This window comes from Oncorhynchus masou, chromosome 2 (assembly GCF_036934945.1).
Source record: "Oncorhynchus masou masou isolate Uvic2021 chromosome 2, UVic_Omas_1.1, whole genome shotgun sequence".
Taxonomy (NCBI): domain Eukaryota; kingdom Metazoa; phylum Chordata; class Actinopteri; order Salmoniformes; family Salmonidae; genus Oncorhynchus; species Oncorhynchus masou.
The window spans coordinates 44,950,933-44,978,809 of record NC_088213.1 but is presented as its reverse complement, the minus strand read 5'-3'; positions in this window follow the sequence as shown (position 1 = coordinate 44,978,809).

Genomic DNA, 27,877 nt, shown 5'->3' with positions numbered 1-27,877 from the left:
AAACCTAGGCAACAGTCCAATATATTACGTTGTAAACTATTTTCGGATCAAAGCGTAGTCAACAAAGCGGTGAATTGGGGGCTTAAAGAGTGTGGGGGCCTTCTTGTTCTTTACAATGCACATTCATATACTTGCACAGACACACGTGCATACACATACACGCACACAGGAACGTGCACGCCCACACGTGCACACACACACAGGATATTTATGATGAACTATGATGGAATTGGAATGCATTCAACTTAGACCATTTAAGGCTATATTCAATGATAGTCACTGCACTGTGACGATATCCTCCTCCTTTCTTCTTGTTGGGCCACTGCAAACATTCAGAGAACACACACCCACTAGAAACGTGGATGCGTCACCATATTGATCGTTATTGGCCTTCTCAATGTTGTGTATTCAGATGCTGCACATAATGAATTTGCTTTGGCCTATTTGTCCAGTTGGTTCATCTGCACAAATGGAGAGGTCTCCGATACATCAGAAAGAAGTGTGACAACTTCAACTGTGACCCCTTGGTTTCCAACTGTCTGTTTGATTAACAGTCATGTGCCAGTTCAGAGAGAGAGAGGTAGGTAGGGGTAGGCCTACATTCCTCTTTCATGAAGAATGAGATAGCTTCATCGATGTTGTCGAAATTGCCCCTTGAGCTCTAATCTTAGGTTATTTGTTCCAGGTTAGAATGAGACTATGATGAGACGAACACAACAAAATCTCCTCCCCCCACGTGCGGCTTAATGATCACTTCCCTACAGGCCTTGCTTCTTAAATATCTATTTTCTCTCTCTTTCTCCTTTCACTCTTTTGCATGACTGGGTCTTTTTTTTAATCATCAGAGACAGAGATGGAGTGAGAGAGAGAGAGAGAGAGAGAGTGAGAGAGAGATAAGAGATGGAGTGGGGAAGAGAGAATATTTCTTACCCCATAAAAGTTTTTTTGTGAGGACGACTGAGCATGCGGCCATTGTAAAAAAATAAATTTAAAAAAAGGCCCACAGTCACACCACCAGTCGATGACCCTGCAAACAGCAACAAAGCCCAATTGGTCTCGGTCACCATTGGCTAATGGGCCAGCGAGGAATAGCCCTGGGTGGGTAATGACTTCTTTCCCTTCTCCCCCCCCCCGTTTGTCACAGTGTCTGTGTGGCACACTCGGCAGCCTGACATGGCACCAGATGCCGGGGAGATCAGGCACGGTGAGTCGAAAGATCACATGGCCGGATGAGTCATGGTCCCGTCTGCCTTTCCCACACTGGCCTTCAATAGGAGCCGCCTGCAGTAGGAGCCTGTGCATCAGTGGCGATGTCACTATACTGCCATGGTAGAAAGGACAGATATATGGCACTTAACCACGTATGCCATTGTAACCACTGTGACCATAACCTTAAAGTCCAACTCCAGCCTGCTGACCACATACAATGAATAGAAATCTGGTGACAACTGTTTAGGGTAAAACTGAACATTTCTGCACATGTGGACATACCCAAATTCATTATCTGTTGTGGTTAGAGCACTGGTGGACCCAGCAGTCCCAGATAGCAACACACCAATGACTCAAGACCATTCCCAGACCTTTATAAGACCACAAGAGTCTTCAACTTTTGATGCATTCAAAAGTTTGCAATTTATGACCAGACTCAGGGTAGGCAGAGTGGTCAAAAACTAGGAAACAGGAACTAGAACAGACAGGCGCAAGGGTGAAAACACGGGTAGGTTTTACAAAACAAAATGAACTGGCAACAGACAACACAGGTATAAATACACAGGGGATATTGGGAAAGATTAGCGACACCTGGAGAGGGGTGGAGACAAGCACAAAGACAGGTGAAACAGTACTGACCAACAATCCTCAAATATTCTGGCAGACCCAGCCCAAGCTCTTGGTGTCCTTCAAGTGAAAGCTACCATCTTTGTTGTTCTATGATTTGACCCTGATAATAGGTCAAAAAAGACAGTGATAGAGAGAGGAAGATAGAAAGCAAAGAAAGAAGAGAGAGAGAGAAAAAAGCTGGAGGAAAAAATAAGAAAGACAATGAGAGTGAAGCTGATGACGAGGCACATAAAGGTTGGTAGGCTTGAGGGCTAAAGGGTAGAGAATGAGGAGATGGGGGTGTATAGGAGGAGAGGAGGGGTAGATGGGGAGGGTCACTCAGGCTCTATTCAAATCCTAAAACAACACAGAACAGAATGATAGACTCCTCAGGATTGTTTATCCCGCTTGGGCTATTCTGTCCCCTGTCCACCTCAATGGCACCCTTAGCTACACATGAGCAGGCTGTCACAGGTACCGGAGGGGTGTGTGTGTGTGTGTGTGTGTGTGTGTGTGTGTGTGTGTGTGTGTGTGTGTGTGTGTGTGTGTGTGTGTGTGTGTGTGTGTGTGTGTGTGTGTGTGTGTGTGTGTGTGTGTGTGTGTGTGAGAGAGAGACAGAGAAAGACAGGGGGCTGTTTTAGAGATAAAGGCCCTCTAGCCTTATGGTTGATTGCCCCGCTATACACACTCACTGACTGGTGGTGAAAACTCTCACTCTTCCCACTCCATACACTATACCCACCCCACCCCCTATCCCTACCACCTCCCTCCAATCTCCCTCACTCTGAATTCTACGGGGCTTTGAACATACACACGCCAGAAGAGGCTGGTGGGAGGAGCTATAGGAGCACGGGTTCATTGTAATGGCTGGAAATGGATTGAATGGAAGGGAGTCAAACGTGGATGACATTTGTTTGACGTGTTTGATACCGGTCCATTTGTGGAAGGGAGCTAAATAGCCTCATAAACACACTCAGACATGCAAAGACTGACTGCAACTGTGTCAAGAATTTAATTTACGAATGGTTCATCGCGTCGTCTTTATTGGCTCTCACATAAATTGAAAAACGATAAAGTGACTTTCAGAGACTAATGGCTCAACGAGGAAACTAAGGGTGCAGCCTAGGGGTTAATAAGAGCGTTGATCCAGTAACTGAAAGGTCAGTGGTTTGAATCCCTCAGCCAACTAGGTGAAAAATGTGTCAATGTGCTCTTGAGCAAGGCACTTAAAGCCTAATTGTTCCTGTAAGTTGCTCTGGATAAGAGCATCTGCTAAATGTAATGTAAATGAAGAAACTGTGCTTAAATACATGCAACTAGAAGTGACCGTCAAACAAAAACAGAAATTGACAAACTTTTTATGAAAGGGAGATTTAATTAGTCAACAGATGAATGAATGTGATTGATACATGCTCTTTGCCCTCTTTCCTTTCTTCCTTCCCTTCAGTTCACATGCAAAACCCAAGCCTTAGTATTTGTTGCTGGTCTTAGTTCAGCATGGGTAACCATTAACCTGCCTGTATAAAGACCCTAGTTAGCCTTGTTGTGTCAGCAGAGAAGTCACGAAGCTCAGATATTGTGCTGAACTGACATCAGCTCTCTCTCTCTCTCTCTCTCTCTCTCTCTCTCTCTCTCTCTCTCTCTCTCTCTCTCTCTCTCTCTCTCAGATATACAGATAGGCTGCCAACGTTAGCTGTACTGTTAAAGCTCTGCTCTTTTCGCGAGTTTAATACTACTTGTGATATTATTAACCTAACTGAAAATATATGGCCTCTAAACAAAAGCTCAAAGTTGGAACATTGTTTTTTGATACATTCTCTTGGGATCCAACTTCCATTTCTTTCTAGACACTTTAAAAGACACTCCCCTTTGGGCACACGACGGCATTTCAGCGTGGATAATTGGGTAATATTTGGTTGAGACATTGATCATTGACATTGACTCAAAAAGACAGCCAAAAGTTAGTTGAATTACTAATGTGTTTTCACTATGATTTCAACCATCTGAAAGCACAACCAAATTCCAATGGGGAAAACAATGTTTGATTTTTGGTTTAGTTGTCTCCTAAATGTCTATCAATGCGCTTTCAACCATTTTAAAAGCACAGCAGTTCAAATGGGAATACAATGTCAGATATTTTGTTTATTGATACAACAGATGAATGTGATATCACTGTTCTTGATCTAATAGCAAAACCAAGTGACCTGGTTTGCAGTTGAGACTACATTAGAATGACGTTCGAGATTCTGCACGGATTACTACAACAATTGTGAAGACCTCCACAGACCTGTGATGACCCTATGCATGCTATCTTGACCATCTGATTACATAAGTAGACATGTATAGTTACGGTAACCTCAATGTGGCCATTGATGTGTCATTTTAAGGTTGAAGGTTAATTCCATTCTTTAACTTTTTGTTGAGTTGGAGATATAAAGCCCACATATAAGTTAATAGGCTATTTATTGTATTTCAAAAGTGATGTTTTTATTTAACCAGGCAAGTCAGTTAAGAACAAGTTCTTATTTACAATGACAGCCTACCGGGGAACAGTGGGTTAACTGCCTTGTTCAGGGGCAGAAAGACAGATTTTTACCTTGTCAGCTCAGGGATTCAGTCCAGCGACCTTTCAGTTACTGGCCCAACGCTCTAACCACTAGGCTACCTGCTGAATTGTGTTTGGTTGTCAGCACAACCAAATATCAACATTTGAAGGAGATTTACCTTCCGCCTGGATAGTCCCATCTGTGCCACTGATTTAGTCTGTATGGCTTTAATTCCAGTTTGTCTACAAATTAATAATTGATATGTCAACGAAAAAATTAAAGTTAAAGAATAGGCAGGGTAGCCTAGTGGTTAGAGTGTTGGACTAGTAACTGAAAGGTTGCAGGTTTGAATCCCTGAGCTGACAAGGTACAAATCTGTTGTTCTGCTCCTGAACAGGCAGTTAACCCACTGTTCCTAGGCCATCATTGAAAATAAGAATTTGTTTTTAACTGACTTGCCTAGTAAAATTAAGGTAAAAAAAAGAAGTTTTTTTTTAACTTAGATTGTTTTGGTTGAGATGGAGATGTGAATCCAGCATATCAATTATTCATTGGTAGACAAACTGGAATTAAAGCCGGACTAAGTCAGTGGTACTTATGGAACTATAGAAAAAGAAGATGCATCTCCTTCAAATGTTGATATTTGGTTGCGTTGACAACCAAACACAATTCAATATCACTAAATATTACATTTTAAATCAACCAGAGATTAAAACCCATAGGCCTGTTGTATTGTCTATTTTTTGCTCAATTCTGGGTTTGAATTCAAACAATTGCTGTTGATTACTTTGCAAATGCTATTATAGGCCTAAATAGCATAAAAAATGGTTGATAAATATGGTCACGTTTCATTTGCTCTATTAAACCTACCCTTTGGAATGACTTTGACAGCAACAGTGAATCTATTTCGTTTTTAAGTGGAGATTGCCCAACAGCCATTCCGACGATAGCACGTTGGTAATAGTCTGTAACAAATGGCATAGCTAAACAGGGCAGGGCTTGGTTATAACCTTGGATGGGAGACAATTGGTTAGCTGTAGATAAATCAATTCTTCAGTAGGAAGTGCTGCTTGGACTTTTGCTTTTTTTCCTGATAATGGATATAACGTTTAAAATTGGACGTTGTTTTAACGGTACAATTCAACATGTGTTTATTCAAGGTTTGTCTGTGTTAAAAGTTAGTTACCATGATGACGTAATCCTGTGGTTGAAATTTTACCTCAGTGGGTAGTCACTAGTACAGAGGAGGGTAGTGAAGTCGAACAGTCAGTCAATGGATCCCCCTCCTCTGTTTCCTGCTCTCTCTGCACCCTGTAAAGACCTGGGGGGTGGATGATCGTCCCACAGAAGGATTTGATTGACATTGTCTGTCATAGGCAATGAACTCCACTCTATTTCCACATACACACACACACACACACCATTCTATTTCAACACCACAGCCAATGTGTGGATAAAGAAAATGATGAAAATGAGGTGGAATCTTTTTATCCCAGTTTTGGAATGTTATTCTTTCCTGTTTTGTGCTTTGCGACATTTGAAAACCTTTACTCCCCTTGCACTGTAAACAACTTTTACCTTAGAATCGGAATATTTGATTTCTCTGACTTCTTAAAACGACTCTCCTCTCTCCTTTTCTTAATCCATTGCCAATCTGATTCAGCTCTACCATGGAGGCACCAAGTGTCGGCCATGTCTATTCCACCGAGACCAGGAGCCATATCCAAAAGCATCTCAGAGTAGGAATGCTGATCCTAGATCAGCACTCCTATTCTGAGACTGTGTGGATATGGCCCTGAACTTGGAGCAGTTGGACCTCTCCGACCTTTTCACTTCTCATTTCAACTGTCCTTCCTCAATTAAAAAAAACACATAAAACATTGCTTTACTGCTTTCAGGAACTTCAAATCTGCTTTCAACAACAGATCCTTAAAAATACTTCAGTGCCCTCTTTACACCCCTCGCTCTCACCTCTGTTTCAATCATCTCGCACACTTGTCTTGAACTAAGGCTAAATTTATTTTCATTGAGAAGAAGAAGTGCCTTAATTAAAATTGAGTTTCCATCATTCTCCCTTTAAATCCCCCTCTTCACTCCTCTTTTCACCGCATCCCTTCTCATCTTCTCTCCTCTTCTCTCCTCCTCTCTCCTGCTCTGTCCCCTCCAGCAGACAGACGTGGAATCGTTGACGTGCTCTCCAAGACCTTTGCTTGTTTGCCAGCCTATAGAGAGACTCCATTAGATACAATGGCTTTGCAAAATAAAGGAGAGACAGTCCTAATTAAATCAATCTAGGCAGGCTCTCACTCTCGTTTCCCTCTTTATCTCTTTCTTTTTCTCTCTTTCTCTGCCTGTCTGGGCTAATCCGGGCCTCCTCTCATACTCCCTTAGCGTTTGAAAAAAATTGACAACTGACCAGGGAAGAATGAGTGTTTTCACCAGAGTGCTCCCCTCAAGAAGCTACTTCTTGCTAATAACTGGTTGTCTTTGTCACTGCGTGCTGTGTGTGTGTATGAACGGGTCAGTCTGACAGGGATTGAATGAAGCCCTCTTATTTGGCAACTAATTCTCAATCTTGAGCATTTCTCTTCTCTCCTCTTTTGTTGGACATATAGGTTTATAAGGTTTTTATATTTGACATTTTTCAACGACGTGGTCCGAGCAGTGAGCAGACCATAAAACGCATAAAGATTGTTCTGATACACAACATATCTCTGGGATTAGAGATAACAACAGATACCGCCATGTCTCTGGATTAAGGGTGTATTCACATGGGAAAGAAACACACACACACACACACCTTTACAAGGGATACAATTCTTTGAGACAGGCAAGACGTCGTAAGTGCTTAATTCCTATCACAGAACATTATGGAGGGGGGAAAAAATATATCTGAGATATCCGAGGTGAGAGTTCAATGATGTTGAGGGGTTGTGTGTGGGCTTTTCTCTTGACAAATCACAACGTCACTAACAAATGGTAGCAAACATTTCCAGTGTGTCCTGCTGGAAGAGAACGGCGCTACTTTATGTTTCTGCGCTGATCTTAACTTTTTTTTAATACATAATATTTCCACCGTCATTCCCTATGACCAAAATAATACCCTGATGAAAATACGATGGCAAGTAAACAATCCACCTCTACTGTCTGTTCTATTGGCGAATGTACAATCACAGGAGAACAAACTGGACCAGCGCCGTTCCGAGACGATCCTATCAATGGGATCTGAAGAACTGTAATATGTTTCTCAGAAACTTGGCTAATCAAGGACATGGATAATATTCCAGCTGGTTTTTCTATGCATCGGCAGAACCGAACGGCAGTGTCGGGCTGGCAGATGTCAGGTGTCTCTTTGTTAACAACAGCTGGTACACGGTCTCTAATATTAAAGAAGTCTTGAGGTTCTGCTCATCTGAGTTAGAATACCTCATGAAGGCCTCCCAGTGGCGTAGTGGTCTAGGGCACTGCATCGCAGTGCTAGCTGTACCACCAGAGACTCTGGGTTTGCGCCCAGGCTCTGTCGCAGTGACTCTTATGGAGGGCTGGGCACAGTGCATGCTAACCAGGTCGCCAGGTGCACAGTGTTTCCTCCAACACATTAGTGCTTCCGGGTTGGATGCGCGCTGTGTTAAGAAGCAGTGCGGCTTGGTTGGGTTGTGTTTCGGAGGACGCATGGCTTCTGACCTTTGTCTCTCCCAAGTCCGTATGGGAGTTGTAGCAATGAGACGAGATAGTAACTACTAACAACTGGATACCAAGGAATTATCTGTCACTTTATTGCTAGTTACAGTGGGGCAAAAAAGTATTTAGTCAGCCACCAATTGTGCAAGTTCTCCCACTTAAAAATATGAGAGAGGCCTGTAATTTTCATTATAGGTACACTTCAACTATGACAGACAAAATGAGAGAAAGAAAATCCAGAAAATCACATTGTAGGATTTTTTAATTAATTTATTTGCAAATTATGGTGGAAAATAAGTATTTGGTCACCTACAAACAAGCAAGATTTCTGGCTCTCACAGACCTGTAACTTCTTCTTTAAGAGGCTCCTCTGTCCTCCACTCGTTACCTGTATTAATGGCACCTGTTTGAACTTGTTATCAGTATAAAAGACAACCTTAAACAGTCACACTCCAAACTCCACTATGGCCAAGACCAAAGAGCTGTCAAAGGACACCAGAAACAAAATTGTAGACCTGCACCAGGCTGGGAAGACTGAATCTGCAATAGGTAAGCAGCTTGGTTTGAGGAAATCAACTGTGGGAGCAATTATTAGGAAATGGAAGACATACAAGACTACTGATAATCTCCCTCGATCTGGGGCTCCACGCAAGATCTCACCCCGTGGGGTCAAAATGATCACAAGAACGGTGAGCAAAAATCCTAGAACCACACGGGGGGACCTAGTGAATGACCTGCCGAGAACTGGGACCAAAGTAACAAAGCCTACCATCAGTAACACACTACGCCGCCAGGGACTCAAATCCTGCAGTGCCAGACGTGTCCCCCTGCTTAAGCCAGTACATGTCCAGGCCCGTCTGAAGTTTGCTAGAGAGCATTTGGATGATTCAGAAGAAGATTGGGAAAATGTCATATGGTCAGATGAAACCAAATATAACTTTTTTGGTAAAAACTCAACTTGTCGTGTTTGGAGGACAAAGAATGCTGAGTTGCATCCAAAGAACACCATACCTACTGTGAAGCATGGGTAGTGGAAACATCATTCTTTGGGGCTGTTTTTCTGCAAAGGGACCAGGACGACTGATCCGTGTAAAGGAAAGAATGAATGGGGCCATGTATCGTGAGATTTTGAGTGAAAACCTCCTTCCATCAGCAAGGGCAGATGAAATGTGGCTGGGTCTTTCAGCATGACAATGATCCCAAACACACCGCCCGGGCAATGAAGGAGTGGCTTCGTAAGAAGCATTTCAAGGTCCTGGAGTGGCCTAGCCAGTCTCCAGATCTCAATCCCATAGAAAATCTTTGGAGGCAGTTAAATTCCGTGTTGCCCAGCAACAGCCCCAAAACATCACTGCTCTAGAGGAGATCTGCATGGAGGAATGGGCCAAAATACCAGCAACAGTGTGTGAAAACCTTGTGAAGACTTACAGAAAACGTTTGACCTCAGTCATTGCCAACAAAGGGATTTTTTTTCTCATTTCGTCTGTCATAGTTGAAGTGTACCTATGATGAAAATTACAGGCCTCTCTTATCTTTTTAAGTGGGAGAACTTGTACAATTGGTGGCTGGCTAAATACTTTTTTGCCCCACTGTATATGTACATATCTATCTCAATTACCTCGTACCCCTGCACATCGACTTGGTACTGGTACTCCTTTTATATAGCCAAGTTATCGCTACTCATTGTGTATCTATTATTAATGTTATTATTGTGTGTTTTACTTTTCTATTGATTCTCTATTGTGTTTCTCTCTGCATTGTTAGGAATGGCCTGTAAGGAAGCATTCCACTGTTGGTCCACACCTGTTGTTTACGAAGCATGTGACAAATACTATTTGATTCATTTGATTTGATCAGACGGACTGTCAGAGAGACAGAGACTGGCCCTAACACACACACCTTTACAAGTTAGGGACAAATTTGTGGGACAGACAAGACATCGTAGGTGCTTAATTCCTGTCATTGAACATTATGGAGAAAAAAAAAATCTGAAATAGCAGAGGTAAAAGTTTAATGAAGTGGAAGGTTTGTGTGTGGACTTTTCTCTTGCCAAATCACAGCGTCAATAACAAATGGTAACAAACCTTTCCCATGTGTCCTGCTGGATCAGAGGAACTATCAGAGAGACAGATACTGGCCCTAAAACACACAATCACACAGACGGGCTCTGTTGTTTGGACACAGGTCATAAACATAACCTTGTTGAACTGTCACACCAAGCGTTGCTTTTGCTCTGGATCAATTATTCTCCACCGTATCAGCCATCTGTAATACTGTGGCCATTTACACATGACGACGGGAAAGCTTTCTAAATGAACCAGAGCCATGAAATGTCTGGAATGACAGTTGGTCCCAAGGAGATCAAACTAAAGGAGCTTTGGGAGAATGGTGAGAAGCGATGTGGTGATCAACAGGATTTGGTGTGCATGTGTGCGTGAGTACGTGCATGGAGGAAGCTATATAATTAGCAGTACACTGACGTCAGTTTCAATAGTGTCTCAATGAAACACAGCCCTTTTAAGTGTTTCTGAAATCCTCTATTGGAAAAATGAATGGTGGAAAAACGATTGGAAACATTTTCCATCTTTGACCGCTACAACTGAAGTCGGAAGTGTACATACACACTTTTTCAGTTCTGCCCACAAATGTTCTATAGGATTGAGGTCAGGGCTTTTTGATGGCCACTCCAATACCTTGACTTTGTTGTCCTTAAGCCATTTTGACACAACTTTGGAAGTATGCTTTGGGTCATTGTCCATTTGGAAGACCCATTTGCGACCAAGCATTAACTTCCTGACTGATGTCTTGAGATGTTGCTTTAATATATACACAGAATTTTCTATTTTGTGAAGTGCACCAGTGCTCCTGCAGCAAACCACCCCCACAACATTGTATGGCTTCAATGCCATACAACACTCCTTCCGTGGCCTCCAACTGCTCTTAAACGCTAGTAAAACCAAATGCATGCTTTTCAACCGATCACTGCCTGCACCCGCATGCCCGACGAGCATCACCACCCTGGATGGTTCCGACCTTGAATATGTAGACACCTATAAGTACCTAGGTGTCTGGCTAGACTGTAAACTCTCCTTCCAGACTCATATCAAATATCTCCAATCGAAAATCAAATCAAGAGTCGGCTTTCTATTCCGCAACAAAGCCTCCTTCACTCACGCCGCCAAACTTACCCTAGTAAAACTGACTATCCTACCGATCCTCGACTTCGGCGATGTCATCTACAAAATTGCCTCCAACACTCTACTCAGCAAACTGGATGCAGTTTATCACAGTGCCATCCGTTTTGTCACTAAAGCACCTTATACCACCCACCACTGTGACTTGTATGCTCTAGTCGGCTGGCCCTCGCTACATATTCGTCGCCAGACCCACTGGCTCCAGGTCATCTACAAGTCCATGCTAGGTAAAGCTCCGCCTTATCTCAGTTCACTGGTCACGATGGCAACACCCATCTGTAGCACGCGCTCCAGCAGGTGTATCTCACTGATCATCCCTAAAGCCAACACCTCATTTGGCCGCCTTTCGTTCCAGTACTCTGCTGCCTGTGACTGGAACGAATTGCAAAAATCCCTGAAGTTGGAGACTTTTATCTCCCTCACCAACTTCAAACATGTGCTATCTGAGCAGCTAACTGATCGCTGCAGCTGTACATAGTCTATTGGTAAATAACCCACCCATTTTCACCTACCTCATCCCCACACTGTTTTTATTTATTTACTTTTCTGCTCTTTTGCAAACCAGTATCTCTACCTGTACATGACCATCTGATCATTTATCACTCCAGTGCCAATCTGCAAGGTTGTAATTATTGGCCTACCTCCTCATGCCTTTTGCACACAATGTATATGGACTCGCCTTTTTTGTACTGTGTTATTGACTTGTTAATTGTTTACTCCATGTGTAACTCTGTGTTGTCTGCTCACACTGCTAAGCTTTATCTTGGCCAGGTCGCAGTTGCAAATGAGAACTTGTTCTCAACTAGCCTACCTGGTTAAATAAAGGTGAAAAAAACAACAACAAAAAAAACAACAACATGATGCTGCCACCCCCGTGCTTCGCAGTTGGGATGGTGTTCTTCGGCTTGCTAGCCTCCCTCTTTTTTTCTCCAAACAAAACGATGGTCATTATGGCCAAACAGTTCTATTTTTGTTTCATCAGACCAGTGGACATTTCTACAAAAAGTACGACCTTTGTCCCCATGTGCAGTTGCAAATCGTAGTCTGGCTTTTTTATGGCGGTTTTGGAGCAGTGGCTTCTTCCTTGCTGAGTGGCCTTTCAGCTTATGTCGATATAGGACTCGTTTTACTGTGGATATAAATAGTTTTGTACCTATTTTCTCCAGCATTTTCACAAGGTCCTTTGCTCTTGTTCCGGGATAGATTTGCACTTTTCGCACCAAAGTACGTTCATCTCTAGGAGACAGAACGCATCTCCTTCCTGAGCGGTATGATGGCTGCGTGGTCTCATGGTGTTTATACTTGCGTACTATTGTTTGTACAGATGAACGTGGTACCTTCAGGCGTTTGGAAATTTCTCCCAAGGATGAACAACATCAGTCAACATTAGTCTTTTTTCTGAGGTCTTGGCTGATTTCTTTTGATTTTCCCATGATGTCAAGCAAAGAGGCACTGAGTTTGAAGGTAGGCCTTGAAATACATCCACCATCCAACACCTCGAATTGACTCAAATGATGTCAATTAGCCGATCAGAAGCTTCTAAAGCCATGACATAATTTTCTGGAATTTTCCAAGCTGTTAAAAGGCACAGTCAACTTAATGTATGTAAACTTCTGACCCACTGGAATTGTGACACAGTGAATTATAACTGAAATAATCTGTCTGTAAGCAATTGTTGGAAAAATTACTTGTGTCATGCACAAAGTAGATGTCCCAACCGACTTGCCAAAACTATAGTTTGTTAACAAGAAATTTGTGGAATGGTTGAAAAATGGGTTTTACTGACTCCAACCGAAGTGTATGTAAACTTCCGACTCAACTGTAGGTTTTATGTGCATTATGACTTATACTGTGGTTGTAACGGTTCTCATCTGTCGAAGGAGAAGCGGACCAAAATGCAGCGTGGTAGTTATTCATGTTCTTTAATAAATGAACTAGACATGAAATAACGAACAAAACAAAGAATGAATGTGAAAACCTATACAGCCTATCTGGTGAACACAAACACAGAGACAGGAACAATCACCCACGAAATACTCAAAGAATATGGCTGCCTAAATATGGTTCCCAATCAGAGACAACGATAAACACCTGCCTCTGATTGAGAACCACTCCAGACAGCCATAGACTATGCTAGATACCCCCACTAAACCACACACCCAATACCTAACAAAACCCCAAGACAAAACACACCACAATAAACCCATGTCACACCCTGGCCTGAGCAAATAAATAAAGACAAACACAATATATTTCGACCAGGGCGTGACAGTGGTACTCTGTTAGTCTCTTCTAAACTCGCTACACAGCGAGCAATCCCAGCCGTTGAGCTGAGCCTAACTGCGTATCCAGGTCACGGCGTGACATTTTGATAACCATATAAATCTCTCTAGGACAAGGTCAATTTTATCAATATGTTAGCCTGTATTTACCCCCCAAAATGAAGCTTGCATTTGCTGCTAATATGGCTATCATAAAGAACTACAAATGCCATGATGATCTGGACGAGACTGCCAAATCGAGGTAAAGATAAGAATCTCTGGATTAACTATCTAAAGTTAGCTAAATTTAGTAATGAATAAATTGGCTATATATCTGTAAATTGACAAATCTGTGAACTGTCTTATGCAAGTTGTAAATTGACACAATAGCTGTTAGCAAAGGTGTCAGGTAGAGATGCAGTGCAGGATCTTGAAGGGATTTGTACTCTTGCATGATGTCTACTTTGATGCTAATTAGCATGTTCGAATCTGAGAGTAAATAGAACTGAATATATTGTTAAAAGTCACCTTGTCTGAGAGAGTTTTACATGGTTATTAAAATGCCATGCCAGAGTCAGCCTACACGAAACACAGCCCTTATTTTGTGTTTCTAATAGTCCGTATGAGAAAAATGAATCTGGAAAAATTATTGGAACCATTTCCCTGGTTGACCGCTAGGTTTTATGGTTATTATGACAACTCCACTGTGGGGCTCTATGTTACAGAGTTAAGAACATGCTGTAAGCTCACTGCACAGCTAACTTGAAATGTCACCAATGGACCAAACAAATTGGATCTTTTTCTATAGCTCAATTGGGCGGTACATTGTCAAGGAGAACGGTCACCTGTGTTTGCAAGCAGATGATAAACAGTTCAAACTTGGTATGATCAGGGACAGTTTTGGGAAGCTATACTGTTAGTGTAAAGGACGTCACTCTGCTTGCTTACCGAGAACCACTTCCTCCCATTTCTGCCCATACCTGTCGCGAACTCGGGACCTCTGCCTTGCTCGTGATCGACCTCGTCAAGAGTCTTAGCCAATCGCGTTACCTCAAAAGCTACCTAATGAGGCAACGCAAGCGGGACACTTCAGGCTGAGGAGTAAGTTTCACACATCTCCATGTGCTACATTCAGCTCTCAAACTTACTGGACAGCGAGCCCAGCGTTGAGCTGAGATCAACTGTCACAGCACCACGTTTAAGGACATCACGTTGCTGGCTTAGCGAGAACCACTTCCCCCCCCAATTCGGCCCATACAAGGCAAAAAAACTCGGAACCTCTGCCTTGTGGGAGAATCTTCTTGAAAACACATATTTTGAGTTCCACTTATTTATTTGTATTTTTTAAACCCTTATTTTACCAGGTAGGTTGACTGAGAACACATTCTCATTTACAGCAATGACCTGGGGAATCATTACAAGGGGGAGGAGAGGGGATTAACGAGCCAATTGGAAGCTGGGGATGATTAGGAGGCCATGTTAACACCCCTACTCTTGTGATAGGAGCCATGGGATCTTTAGTGACCACAGAGTCAGGACACGCGTTTAACATCCTGTCCGAAAGACGGCACCCTACACAGGGCAATGTCCCCAATGTCCCCAATCACATTGGGATCTCTCCTTAGATGAGAGGAAAGATTGCCTTCTACTGGCCCTCCAACACCACTTCCAGCAGCATCTGGTCTCCCATCCAAGAACCGATCAAGACCAACCCAGCTTAGCTTCAGTGGGATTCAGCCGCAGTGGTATGCTGCTGTCTAAAGCCATCAAAGGCAGCCAGCGAATGCTACGGCAAATCGAAAAGTTAACGTTGACCTCCCAGCTGAGAGAAGGATTCAACATTCCCCTTCTGCAGTTTAGAGCCTCTCCATTCTGCATTGTGGAGTGTTTGAGTAGCCTCTCTCCTCTCCTTTATGTCCCCCTTGACCTGAAGTATCTTATCAGGCCTTTCAGACCAGAGGTCACATACCGATGGAAGCCCCTTCCCCCTCTCTCTCTCCTCCTCCCTCCACCCTTTTGCCTATTGTCCAAGTACAAGGGGGCTCCAAGAGGATTCCTTTAGGTTAAATGTAAGTAGTTTTAACATCACCCTTTTTAGATAACACCTCATGAACCTAAAATGTGTGAGTGAGAATAAGAGGAAAATACAATATGGTGCATTTAGAAGTTTCTTCAAAATCACAACACTGTCAAGTGTAGCGCAAGTCCATGGCATCACATTAAATAGCACACGCTTGTGAGTTTTATGGGGCATGCATGCCCATTGAAACAGTTGACTGAACGCTATTCCACCTTTCCTCTCTCATCGGGCATTGATTGACTTAGCTCTTCTGACATTACCGTTCCTGGGCCGTCGTGGGGTCGAGCTTAACCTCACATCCTGGTGTCTGATCGGCCGATGGACCAGGCACAATACATGAAAGTCCCTTGGTACTGGGCTGGCCTTCTGGTCTCCTAAATGGCATCAATGCTACCTCATTGAACAAAAGCTAGATGACTTAACAGAATAAGGGGAGATGGGGGTTGGGGAAATGGAGGAATGATTTTAGAGGGGGGACAGGAGGATAAGGTCACATAGGTCCTGTGAGAGCAGAGGTCAGAGGTCAGGTCAGCTCACCTTGTGCCTATTAGAAAGCTCTAAGTGTTCTAATGGGATCAATTACACTCCACATTAGTATAAACCAGCAGTACAGACCAATGGCTTTGACCAATTGTGGTCTAGAATCGAGGACTAGACATGAGGGGTCTTACGATTGACCGTGTAAAGTCAGTCAGACCACATTACGACCATCTGTCTGACCAAAGGCCCTGACCGCATTCCAGTGAGGGATTGTGGTAGTGGTTATAGAGATCCTCTTAAATTAATAGAGCGATTGTGTCATCTACCCTCAATGTTCCAGAATTGGGTGAAAAAGCCAGCCTTATTGGTCAGGGAGAAATCTAAACCAGTCTGTGGATTGAATGGCAGTAGAGGTATAATGCTGGTTTGACTTATGCAGCAAAATAAAAGTAAGGCATGTGATATATCAGATGTTTAATCAAACGATTGACAACCTACAATATTGTCATAGAATTAGAAATACAGTTTCTATGGGTTTTATACACTTTTGCTGTATAAATAGCCTCTACAATACATGTAAAAGGACCGTAAATGTCAGAAATGGTGTTTTCTTGGAAAGCTGTAAGTGCTATTATATGATACAATATCAGTAGGCTACTTGTTGCATTTACAACTTGTCTAAGTCCTATCGTCAACTGATTCCAGCCAGTGTATGGCTGTGGATTGACTTTTGTATTGAATTGTTTGAATGGAATGTTGGCATATTGACAGCTAATGAAAACATATATGGAATCATCCCTCTAAAACTGTCTGGCTAGCTAGCTAACAAACACACAGTGCAGATAAGTTCTTCAAATTCGTTATTTTCCACTATCTTTTTATTCCAGCACTGGCAAACCATGGTTGACCAACTCCCTGACCAAAATGGCTGACCTTTATCCCACCATAAGAAGGCTGATGTCCATTCTACTATTCGATTCCTAATTCAATGGTAGTGGTCATTATGCATCACAGCATCACTAGGAGGAAATGGAGAAGTCAAAGTGGAACTGACAGCCTATTAGCAACATGAAATCCTATCAAAATCTATTCATATACACCCCTAGGAATTATATAATTCCTTAAAAAAAAAAAATCTGATAAGCGAACTTGGTCATTTTTACATTTTCATTGAACGTTTGGGAATGCCATAGAGTAAGGCACTTCTATAACAATATAGAGTGGGAAATTGGCCATTCGTTTGGACAATTAATAGACACGGCAGTAAATAAAATCGAATAAAACACGTGCCTGCCATCATTCACTTTGAACTGGACTGTGTGTTCACAGGCAACAGCAACTTTAGATCATTATGTTATAATAGACACAAAAAAAATTCTGCAAATATACTGCATGTAAATACCACGGGAGTCCTCTTTACATTTAAGAACATTACGGTTCTATCGATCAAAGAACCATGAACAGGTAGGCTATCTCTCTCAGTTGCCTGTGCACATCAACAACAAAAAGATAAGGAATCATATGAGCCAGAGCCAGATGAGCTCAAATCTAAATAAACAGTTTGTAGTTGGCCATCAAAATTGCTCTGATAAACGATGGGGAATAATAGCCTGCTCGCCCTTCTGCAGCTTGCCTGCCAATGCATGCTTGTCCCAATCCATGTTTTAACAACTGAATGGGAACTTGCCCTGCCAATTTGATTGATGCCAAATACATTTGATTGGCAACTAAGAGATATGCTAACTGTGGATATGCCATTCAAGTTCAGCATAGCTAGCTAGCAAAGTGATTTACATTTCTTGCTAGCTAACCAAATGAGACCTGCATCTCTAGATGTAGCCCCCGAAAAACAATATGGGGGGAAAGTTGGCCACTCACCCACTTGTCCAATGACAAGACATCCTCACAGCAGCTAGCTAACTAGCTAGCTAGATAATATTAGGCTCTGTCTTTTTAGCTTGTTGAATAAATATAGTAGCTACATATAAGCTAGCCTATTAGCCATGTTATGATTTACTTGTATTCATTGCCTTTGCAAGTTTGATTGTATTGACATTCCCGGCCTTAGTTACATTCTTTAGGTTTTGTCCACAATATTGACGACTCTAGGGGTCAACCATTTCAAACATTAAAACAACATTGAGATATTCTAACCTTTTCAAAACCATGAGGTTCGAACCAGTGCAGAACTTTATTTTGCTGGTCTGAACAGGGAACGTAACGAAACAAAATGATGCTTCTGTTCAGAATGAAACAATTGGAAAATTATTTTGGTTCCAAACCCTGCCACTGCATTCTTATTTTTGGCATTGAATCCATGACGTTTTATGCTAATGTGTGCTAATTACCACTGTTTATAGTTTCTAAATGTTTTTCAGAATGTGAAGTTAGGATAGCCTGAACATGAGGAATTTGGTTTGTTATCTCTAGCTTGAATGGTCCTGTTCCCTGTTGTTGAGTTATATTATGCAAATGCAATTGTTTATAGTTTATAAATGATTTTAGCTGATTTGAAGTTAGGATAGCCCCCACATTTTAAAGTTGATCTTGTAGCTTAATTAACCAAGGAGCTAACACTGTATTCCTGTGGTTCTCATTCAAACCCATGTTAAATTTATACAAATATAAAATGGTTATTGTTCCAAAAGTGTGCACAGTATCAACTATCCTTTGACAAGCCATATAAGTGCACACTAGGCGGCAAGGTAGCCTAGTGGTTAGAGCGTTGGACTAGTAGCCGGAAGGTTGCAAGTTCAAACCCCGAGCTGACAAGGTACAAATCTGTCGTTCTGCCCTTGAAAAGACAGTTAACCCACTGTTCCTAGGCCGTCATTGAAAATAAGAATTTGTTCTTAACTGACTTGCCTGGTTAAATAAAGGTAAAAAAATAAGTTGGACCCATCTGAACATCTCAATGGTGTAGGAGGAGATATAGCAGATCTAGATCATTTGAGTCGATGGGACTTTTTTTTGCCATCGTAACCGGCCACGACCGGGAGGTCCGTGGGGCGACGCACAATTGGCCTCGCATCGTCCAGGTTAGGGAGGGTTTGGCCGGTAGGGATATCCTTGTCTCATCGCGCACCAGCGACTCCTGTGGCGGGCCAGGCGCAGTGCGCGCTAACCAAGGTTGCCAGGTGCACAGTGTTTCCGCCGGCACATTGGTGCGGCTGGCTTCCGGGTTGGATGGCGCTGTGTTAAGAAGCAGTGCGGCTGGTTGGGTTGTGTATCGGAGGACGCATGACTTTCAACCTTCGTCTCTCCCGAGCCCGTACGGGAGTTGTAGCGACGAGACAAGATAGTAGCTACTATAAAACAATTGGATACCACGAAATTGGGGAGAAAAAAGGGGTAAAAGAAAAAAGAAAAAAAGAAAAAAAAGAATACATCGGGAGCTCATTTAAATATTGTTTTAGTTCCAAAAGTATAAATGCTATCAAAAATATTTTCTCAGGCAATCCGAATTTGGGGGCAGTCATGACATTTGGAAGTTGGTTTCGTGTTAACAGCTCAAATCCTTTAAGCTCTGGAGCGGGTGGAATAAATGGAATAATAATATTTATAATAATAAGACAGTAATAAGACAGTAAGAAATCTAAAGTTGTGCTTTGCTTTGCTTTGCAAGCACACCTAATTATCTATATTAATCCTCCATTGAACTGCATCCATCTACTCTGCCAACAATACCTTACACTACATCATGGAATTTTGACTCTTCCACAGACGACGCAATCGCAACCACACTGCACATTTCCCTAACTCATCTGGACAAGAGGAATACCTATGTGAGAATGCTGTTCATCACCCTGGGTCTCGACCCCGCCCTGTGCAACTGGGTACTGGACTTCCTGACGAGCCGCCCCCAGGTGGTGAGGGTCGGTAACAACATCTTCACCCCGCTGATCCTCAACACTGGGGCCCCAGGGTGCGTTCTGAGCCCTCTCCTGTACTCCTTGTTCACCCACGACTGCGTGGCCATGCACGCCTCCAACTTAATCATCAAGTTTGCTGACGACACTACAGTGGTAGGCTTGATTTCAAAACAACGACGAGACGGCCTACAGGGAGGAGGTGAGGGCCCTCGGAGTGTGGTGTCAGGAAAATAACCTCACACTCAACGTCAACAAAACAAAGGAGATGATTGTGGACTTCAGGAAACAACAGAGGGAGCACCCCCCTATCCACATCGACGGGACAGTAGTGGAGAGGGTAGTAAGTTAAGTTCCTCGGCGTACACATCACGGGCAAACTGAATTGGTCCACCCACACAGACAGCATTGTGAAGAAGGCGCAGCAGGCTGAAGAAATTCGGCTTGTCACCAAAAGCACTCACAAACTTCTATAGATGCACAATCGAGAGCATCGTGTCGGGCTCTATCACCGCCTGGTACGGCAACTGCTCCGGCCACAACCCTAAGGCTCTCCAGAGGGTAGTGAGGTCTGCACAAAGCATCACCGGGGGCAAACTACCTGCCCTCCAGGACACCTTCACCACCCGATGTCACAGGAAGGCCATAAAGATCATGAAGGACAACAACCACCCGAGCCACTACCTATTCACCCCACTATCATCCAGAAGGCGAGGTCAGTACAGGTGCATCAGAACTGGGACTGAGAGACTGAAAAACAGCTTCTATCTCAAGGCCATCAGACTGTTAAACAGCCACCACTAACATTGATTGGCTGCTGCCAACATACTGACTCAACTACAGCCACTTTAATAATAGAAATTGATGGAAAAAATGTATCACTAGCCACTTTAAACAATGCCACTTAATACACTGCTCATAAAAATAAAGGGAACACTAAAATAACACATCCTAGATCTGAATGAATGAAATATTCTTATCAAATACTTTTTTTTACATAGTTGAATGTGCTGACAACAAAATCACACAAAAATGATCAATGGAAATCAAATGTATCAACCCATGGAGGTCTGGATTTGGAGTAACACTCAAAATGAAAGTGGAAAACCACACTACAGGCTGATCCAACTTTGATGTAATGTCCTTAAAACAAGTCAAAATGAGGCTCAGTAGTATGTGTGGCCTCCACATGCCTGTATGACCTCCCTACAACGCCTGGGCATGCTCCTGATGAGGTGGCGGATGGTCTCCTGGGGGATCTCCTCCCAGACCTGGACTAAAGTATCCGCCAACTCCTGGACAGTCTGTGGTGCAACATGGCGTTGATGGATGGAGCGAGACATGATGTCCCAGATGTGCTCAATTGGATTCAGGTCTGGGGAACGGGCTGGCCAGTCCATAGCATCAATTCCTTCCTCTTGCAGAAACTGCTGACACACTCCAGCCACATGAGGTCTAGCATTGTCTTGCATTAGGAGGAACCCTGGGCCAACCTCCCCAGCATATGGTCTCACAAGGGGTCTGAGGATCTCATCTCGGTACCTAATGGCAGTCAGGCTACCTCTGGTGAGCACATGGAGAGCTGTGCGGCCCCCCAAAGAAATAACACCCCACACCATGACTGACCCACCGCCAAACCGGTCATGCTGGAGGATGTTGCAGGCAGCAGAACTTTCTCCACTGCGTCTCCAGACTCTGTCACGTCTGTCACATGTGCTCAGTGTGAACCTGCTTTCATCTGTGAAGAGCACAGGGCGCCAGTGGCGAATTTGCCAATATTGGTGTTCTCTGGCAAATGCCAAACGTCCTGCACGGTGTTGGACTGTAAGCACAACCCCCACCTGTGGAGTCTGTTTCTGACCGTTTGAGCAGACACATGCACATTTGTGGCCTGCTGGAGGTCATTTTGCAGGGCTCTAGCAGGCTCCTCCTGCTCCTCCTTGCACAAAGGCGGAGGTAGCGGTCCTGCTGCTACGGCCTCCTCCACGTCTCCTGATGTACTGGCCTGTCTCCTGGTAGTGCCTCCATGCTCTGGACTGACAGACATAGCAAACCTTCATGCCACAGCTCGCATTGATGTCCCAACCTGGATGAGCTGCACTACCTGAGCCACTTGTGTGGGTTGTAGACTCCGTCTCATGCTACCACTAGAGTGAAAGCACCGCCAGCATTCAAAAGAGACCAAAACATCAGCCAGGAAGCATAGGAACAGCGAAGTGGTCTGTGGTCACCACCTGCAGAACCACTCCTTTATTGGGGGTGTCTTGCTAATTGCCTATAATTTCCACCTGTTTTCTATTCCATTTGCACAACAGCATGTGAAGTTTATTGTCAATCAGTGTTGCTTCCTCAGTGGACAGTTTGATTTCACAGAAGTGTGATTGACTTGGAGTTACATTGTGTTGTTTAAGTGTTCCCTTTATCTTTTTGAGCAGTGTATAATGTTTACAAACGCTACATTACTCATCTCATATGTATATGTATATACTGTACTCTATATCATCTACTGCATCTTGCCATCTTTATGTAATACATGTATCACTAGCCACTTTAAACTATGCCACTTTATGTTTATGTACCCTACATTACTCATCTCATATGTATATACTGTACTCGATACCATCTACTGCATCTTGCCTATGCCGTTCTGTACCATCACTCATTCATATATCTATGTACATATTCTTTATACCTTTACACTTGTGTGTGTAAGGTAGTAGTTGTGGAATTGTTAGGTTAGATTACTCGTTGGTTATTACTGCATTGTCGGAACGAGAAGCACAAGCATTTCGCTACACTTGCATTAACATCTGCTAACCATGTGTATGTGACAAATAACATTGGATTTGATTTGATCTATTTTTAAAACCTCTTATAAAGTTGGTTTGGTAGCATGAACTGGGAATTTGATACTTTGACTGATATTATGATTTTCAGGTTTGTTTCGTATCTGGAAAGCTGTTAAAACGCTGTCAGTTTCCCTTCAATAGTCCACATCCTGGTCTGCGTGACCCTCACCGTGTCCTGGTCATGAACATGCTGTATCAATAGCTAGTCACACGAGTGAAGTCAATACTTCCAGAGAAAATGTTGATTATATAATGGGCCCATGTGCTGTATATCTGTCACACTTGCACCTGTTCCCACGTTCACATCTGCTATTTTCAGAGAAGTGTAAAAGAAAGCTAAAAACATTAAATTGTATTCCCTTCTTCAAAATAACATAACTAAAGCGGTTGCACTGGTACATAAAATTGCCAAAGGGAAAAAAGTCCTGTAATCTTTGGAGCAAAACTATCTTGTTCACAAAGAGTCTGATTCAGACTTGAGATAAGTAGACTTAACATGGACTTAAGTCAATAAGACATGGACTTAAGAGCTATTCAATATGTATCACAGAAGTTCAGCTTTACAGCGTGATTGTAATTTAAAGGCAATGCTACCGCATTAGTGGAGACCGAACTCACGGTAAACGTTGCATACGTTGGCTCAATCGGAAATGACCTTCACATTTCTATTGCTTCAGCGATACAGATTGAATAGGGGCGGCAGGGTAGCCTAGTGGCTAGAGCGTTGGGCTAATAACCGGAAGGTTGCGAGTTCAATCCCCCAAGCTGACAAGGTACAAATCTGTCGTTCTGCCCCTGAACAGGCAGATAACCCACTGTTCCCAGGCCGTCTTTAAAAATAAGAATTTGTTCTTAACTGACTTGCCTGGTTAAATAAAGGAAAAATTAAAAATAGAGCCCTAAGTCAACATTTTGTGACTTAAATCCATTGTTAAGTCAACTTATCTCAAGTCTGAATTGGGGACAAACTGATATCTCATACTAGTCCATGTCAAATAATTGAACTACATGGGAGTAAAGTAATTGACTTCTGCTTTACAGAGACACTGAACACGCCGATTGGCACATCTGTTTTTCTGTTGCTCATTCGAAAAATGAGATTTCAGTCTTGGTGTGTTCCCTGACCGATTCCGCATTCGGTTATGATGTTTGTCCACTATGAGACACTGTAGATGCGGAAGGCTATTTCACTTCCTCAAAATCCCCAGAGTGAATCTAAGATAACTAAAGAAATCTGTAAGAAAATGTTACAGTTTTGGGTATTTGGGTTGTGCAATTTTACATCTAACTAAGGTATTTCGCAAATAAAAAAATGTCAGACATGATGTCTTATATAAACAGTCTGTCTATGCTCCTGGATAGAGAGCAATCACTGCAGCTGTTCACCCCATGTTATTGGGCAAATGGACCTCGTAAATCAAAAGTCAACTTTAATTTCTCCGTTGTGACGCATGGATGTTCCCAAACTCTGTTTTAGATGAGACTGACTTCATGATCAAAATGATCCTATTTACACTTTGTAGTTAATTTGGACACGAGATTAACTGTTTCTGACTTATATCGATGCCACGTAGGCCATTTTCAAATGGATTTGTTGCTTCAACTTTTTGCCGAACATAGCACCAGATAAGAGAAAAAAAAGTTAAATGTCAAGTTGTTTTGTCGTTGCTCCTCGATTAACCATGAGGGCCTGAGCACAAGAACCGTGTCCCTCTACACAGAGCTGCTTTTACAGGGGTTAGGCTTGGAGACCTCCACACACACACACACACACACACACACACACACACACACACACACACACACACACACACACACACACACACACACACACAGCTAAAAAGCGACCACCGGTTTACCGCTAAAATGCAAATGCTTCAAAACGCTTGAGTAAGAATTATATATGAATCCAATGAGGGCTTTTTTCTCTCTTTTAGAATCGCTTAGCCACGAGCGGCGAGAGGCCTCAATGGTGAGTGGCCACTGCGCTCCTCAGCCATGCGTATTATTCAGCTTGACGAGACGCAAACTGACATAAGCACCAGGGCTCACTTTCACCACCTCGCAATCCGATTATATGGCCAACGCCGCATCAATGCCATAGGGCCAACAGGCACCAGAGTCCCTCAACCATACCCAATCCTCCCCATTCCCCCTCCTCACACCCCCAAGCCACCCATTCATATGTTCTGTTTTAAGAACCCCCTCCCTTACTGAACCCCCCACACATACCAAGGAAAGTGATTGATTGATTGATTGATTGATTGGCTAGATTATTTTTGCAGTCTTACAACAGAAAGTGACTTCAGAAAGTATTCATACCCCTGTGGACTTATTCCACATTTTTTTGTGTTACAGCCTGAATTCAAAACTGATAAATATTTATTTTTTTCACCCATCTACACACAATACCCCACACTGACAAAGTGAAAACATGTTTTTTTTATGTTGGAAATGTATTGAAAATGAAATACAGAAATATCTCATTCATTCACATCCCTCACTCAATACAAGTTAGAATCACCTTGACAGCAATTACAGCTGTGAGTCTTTCTAGTTAATTCTTCAAGCTCTGACAAGTTGCTCGACAGCCATTTTCAAGTCTTGCCATAGATTTTCAAGCCTATTCATGTCAAAACTGTAAACAGGACACTCAGGGAAATTCAATGTAAACTCCAGTGTATATTTGGCCTTGTGTTTTAGGTTATTGTCCTGCTGAAAGGTGATTTCATCTCCCAGTGTCTGTTGAAAAGCAGACTGAACCAGGTTTTCTTCTAGGATTGCCTCTGCTTAGCTCTATTCCAATTATTTTTGTCCTAAAAATCTCCTAGTCCTTGCCAATGACAAGCATACTCATGATATAATGCAGCCATCACCATGCTTGAAAATACGAAGAGTGGTACTCAGTGATGTTTTCTGTTGGATTTGTCCCAAACGTAACACTTTGTATTCAGGACATAAAGTTCATTTGTATGCCACAATTTTTGTAGTTTTACTTTAGTGCTTTATTCTAAAAAGGATGCACATTTTGGAATATTCTTTATTCTGTATAGGCTTCCTTCTTTTCACTCTGTCAATTAGGTTAGTATTGTAGAGTAAGTACAATGTTGTTGCTCCATCCTCAGTTTTCTCCTATCACAGCCATTAAACTCTGCAACTGTTTTAAAGTCACCATTGGCCTCATGGAGAAATCCCTGAGGGGTTTCCGTATTCTCTGGCAACTGAGTTAGGAAGGATGCCTGTATCTTTGTAGTGACTGGGTGTATTGATACATCATCTAAAGTGTCATTAATAACTCCACCATGCTCAAAGGGATATTCAATGTCTTCTCTTTTTTTTACCCATCTACCAATAGGTGCCCTTCTTTGCGAGGCATTTGAAAACCTCACTGGTCTTTGTGATTGAATCAGTGTTTGTAATCAGTGCTCGACTGAACGACCTTACAGTTAATCATATGTGTGGGGTACAGAGATGAGGTAGTTATTCAAAAATCATGTTAAACACTGTTGCTCACAGAGTGAGTTCATGCAACATAGTATGTGACTTCTTAAGCACGGTTTTACTGCTGAAAGAATTTAGGGGTTGAATAGCTTTACATTGTTTCTTAAATTTGTAAAAATGTCAAAAAACATGATTCCACTTTGACATTATGGGGCATTGTGTGTAGGCCAGTGACACTAAATCTCAATTTACTCCGTTTTAAATTCAGGCTGTAACACAATAAAATGTGGAAAAAGTCGAGGGGTGTGAATACTTTCTGAAGGCACTGTGTGTGCACAGTCTACATGGGATTTTCACACATTATTAGATGGAAAAAACATGTAACGTCACACAAAACCATTTCATTCCCCGCCCACACTCTAATCACCACTATTTCTATTGGCTCAATATCTAAATTAAACAATCCTACTACCCCAGTGTTGGTTTGACTATGGGACTCATGTCTAATGTCACTACAGGACCTCTAATCTAAACCGGTCTTGACAACCACAGAGCTCACCCCTCTTTCTGTGCTGCGCAGGGACGCTTGGGCGCTTAGAGGGGGCACCCGTTTAAGCAGTGGGCGTTTACAAGATGCTACCCCAAAAGCCTGCCAGGTGCTGAGGGGGTGTGGAGGGGTGTTGAGGGGGTACGGTGGGCCCCTCTTTGCAAATCGTCCTGCACCCGTGAAACTGTTGGCCAGATGAGATTAAACTCAGAGTGAGATACATTTGAAATTGATTACCGTTGAGCCACTGTGACAAATTTAAGGCTTTTGGGGGGAGTGTGTGTGTGTGTGTGTGTGTGTGTGTGTGTGTGTGTGTGTGTGTGTGTGTGTGTGTGTGTGTGTGTGTGTGTGTGTGTGTGTGTGTGTGTGTGTGTGTGTGTGTGTGTGTGTGTGTGTGTGTGTGTGTGTGTGTGTTTACTGCTTAAGGCCTACATGCTAGACCTGAAAAGGAGTAAAAAAACAAGTCCCCGAAAAAAAAATATATATACATGAAGATCCTGAAGAGTTTGAATAACTTCACTGCTACCCATGTCCATTCTCTGAGACATAGGCTACCTCACTGATTTGTTTCTGTTTCTAAACAGAGACAACATGGAAATCGAATAACATTAAAATCATTTGGTTATATCTATTTTGCAACTCAACCTCTAAAGAAAATTGCCATAATTTCAGGCAACAGAGATGTGGCATGTCTTCCCCTTTTAATTATAGGGTGTGGGGCTGTCTGGTTGTGAAATACATGTACATTGCCTGATGTTTTCAGTTAAAATACACGTATTTCAAATAACTACGACCTGCCTGTTTCAAACCAGCTGAATCTGACTACTCCTGCTTCCTCTTCACCCCTCTGGTTTGTCTGGTATTAATGAGCAATTAACTTGGCATACAAGGTCGTAAACAAAAGTACTGGTTGTCAGATGATGCTAATGCTGGTGGCTGTGACCCTGGTGAAAGGAGGCTGAGGATCCTGGTGAATGGAGCGTGTTATGGTCTTTCTCTTCGATGGGTGAATGATATGCAAACTGTACCAACATGTCCTTAAGAGGATTAGAACACCACTTGAGATGCAGGCAGTGCGGTGCTGATATGGGGGAAAGGTTGACATTACACA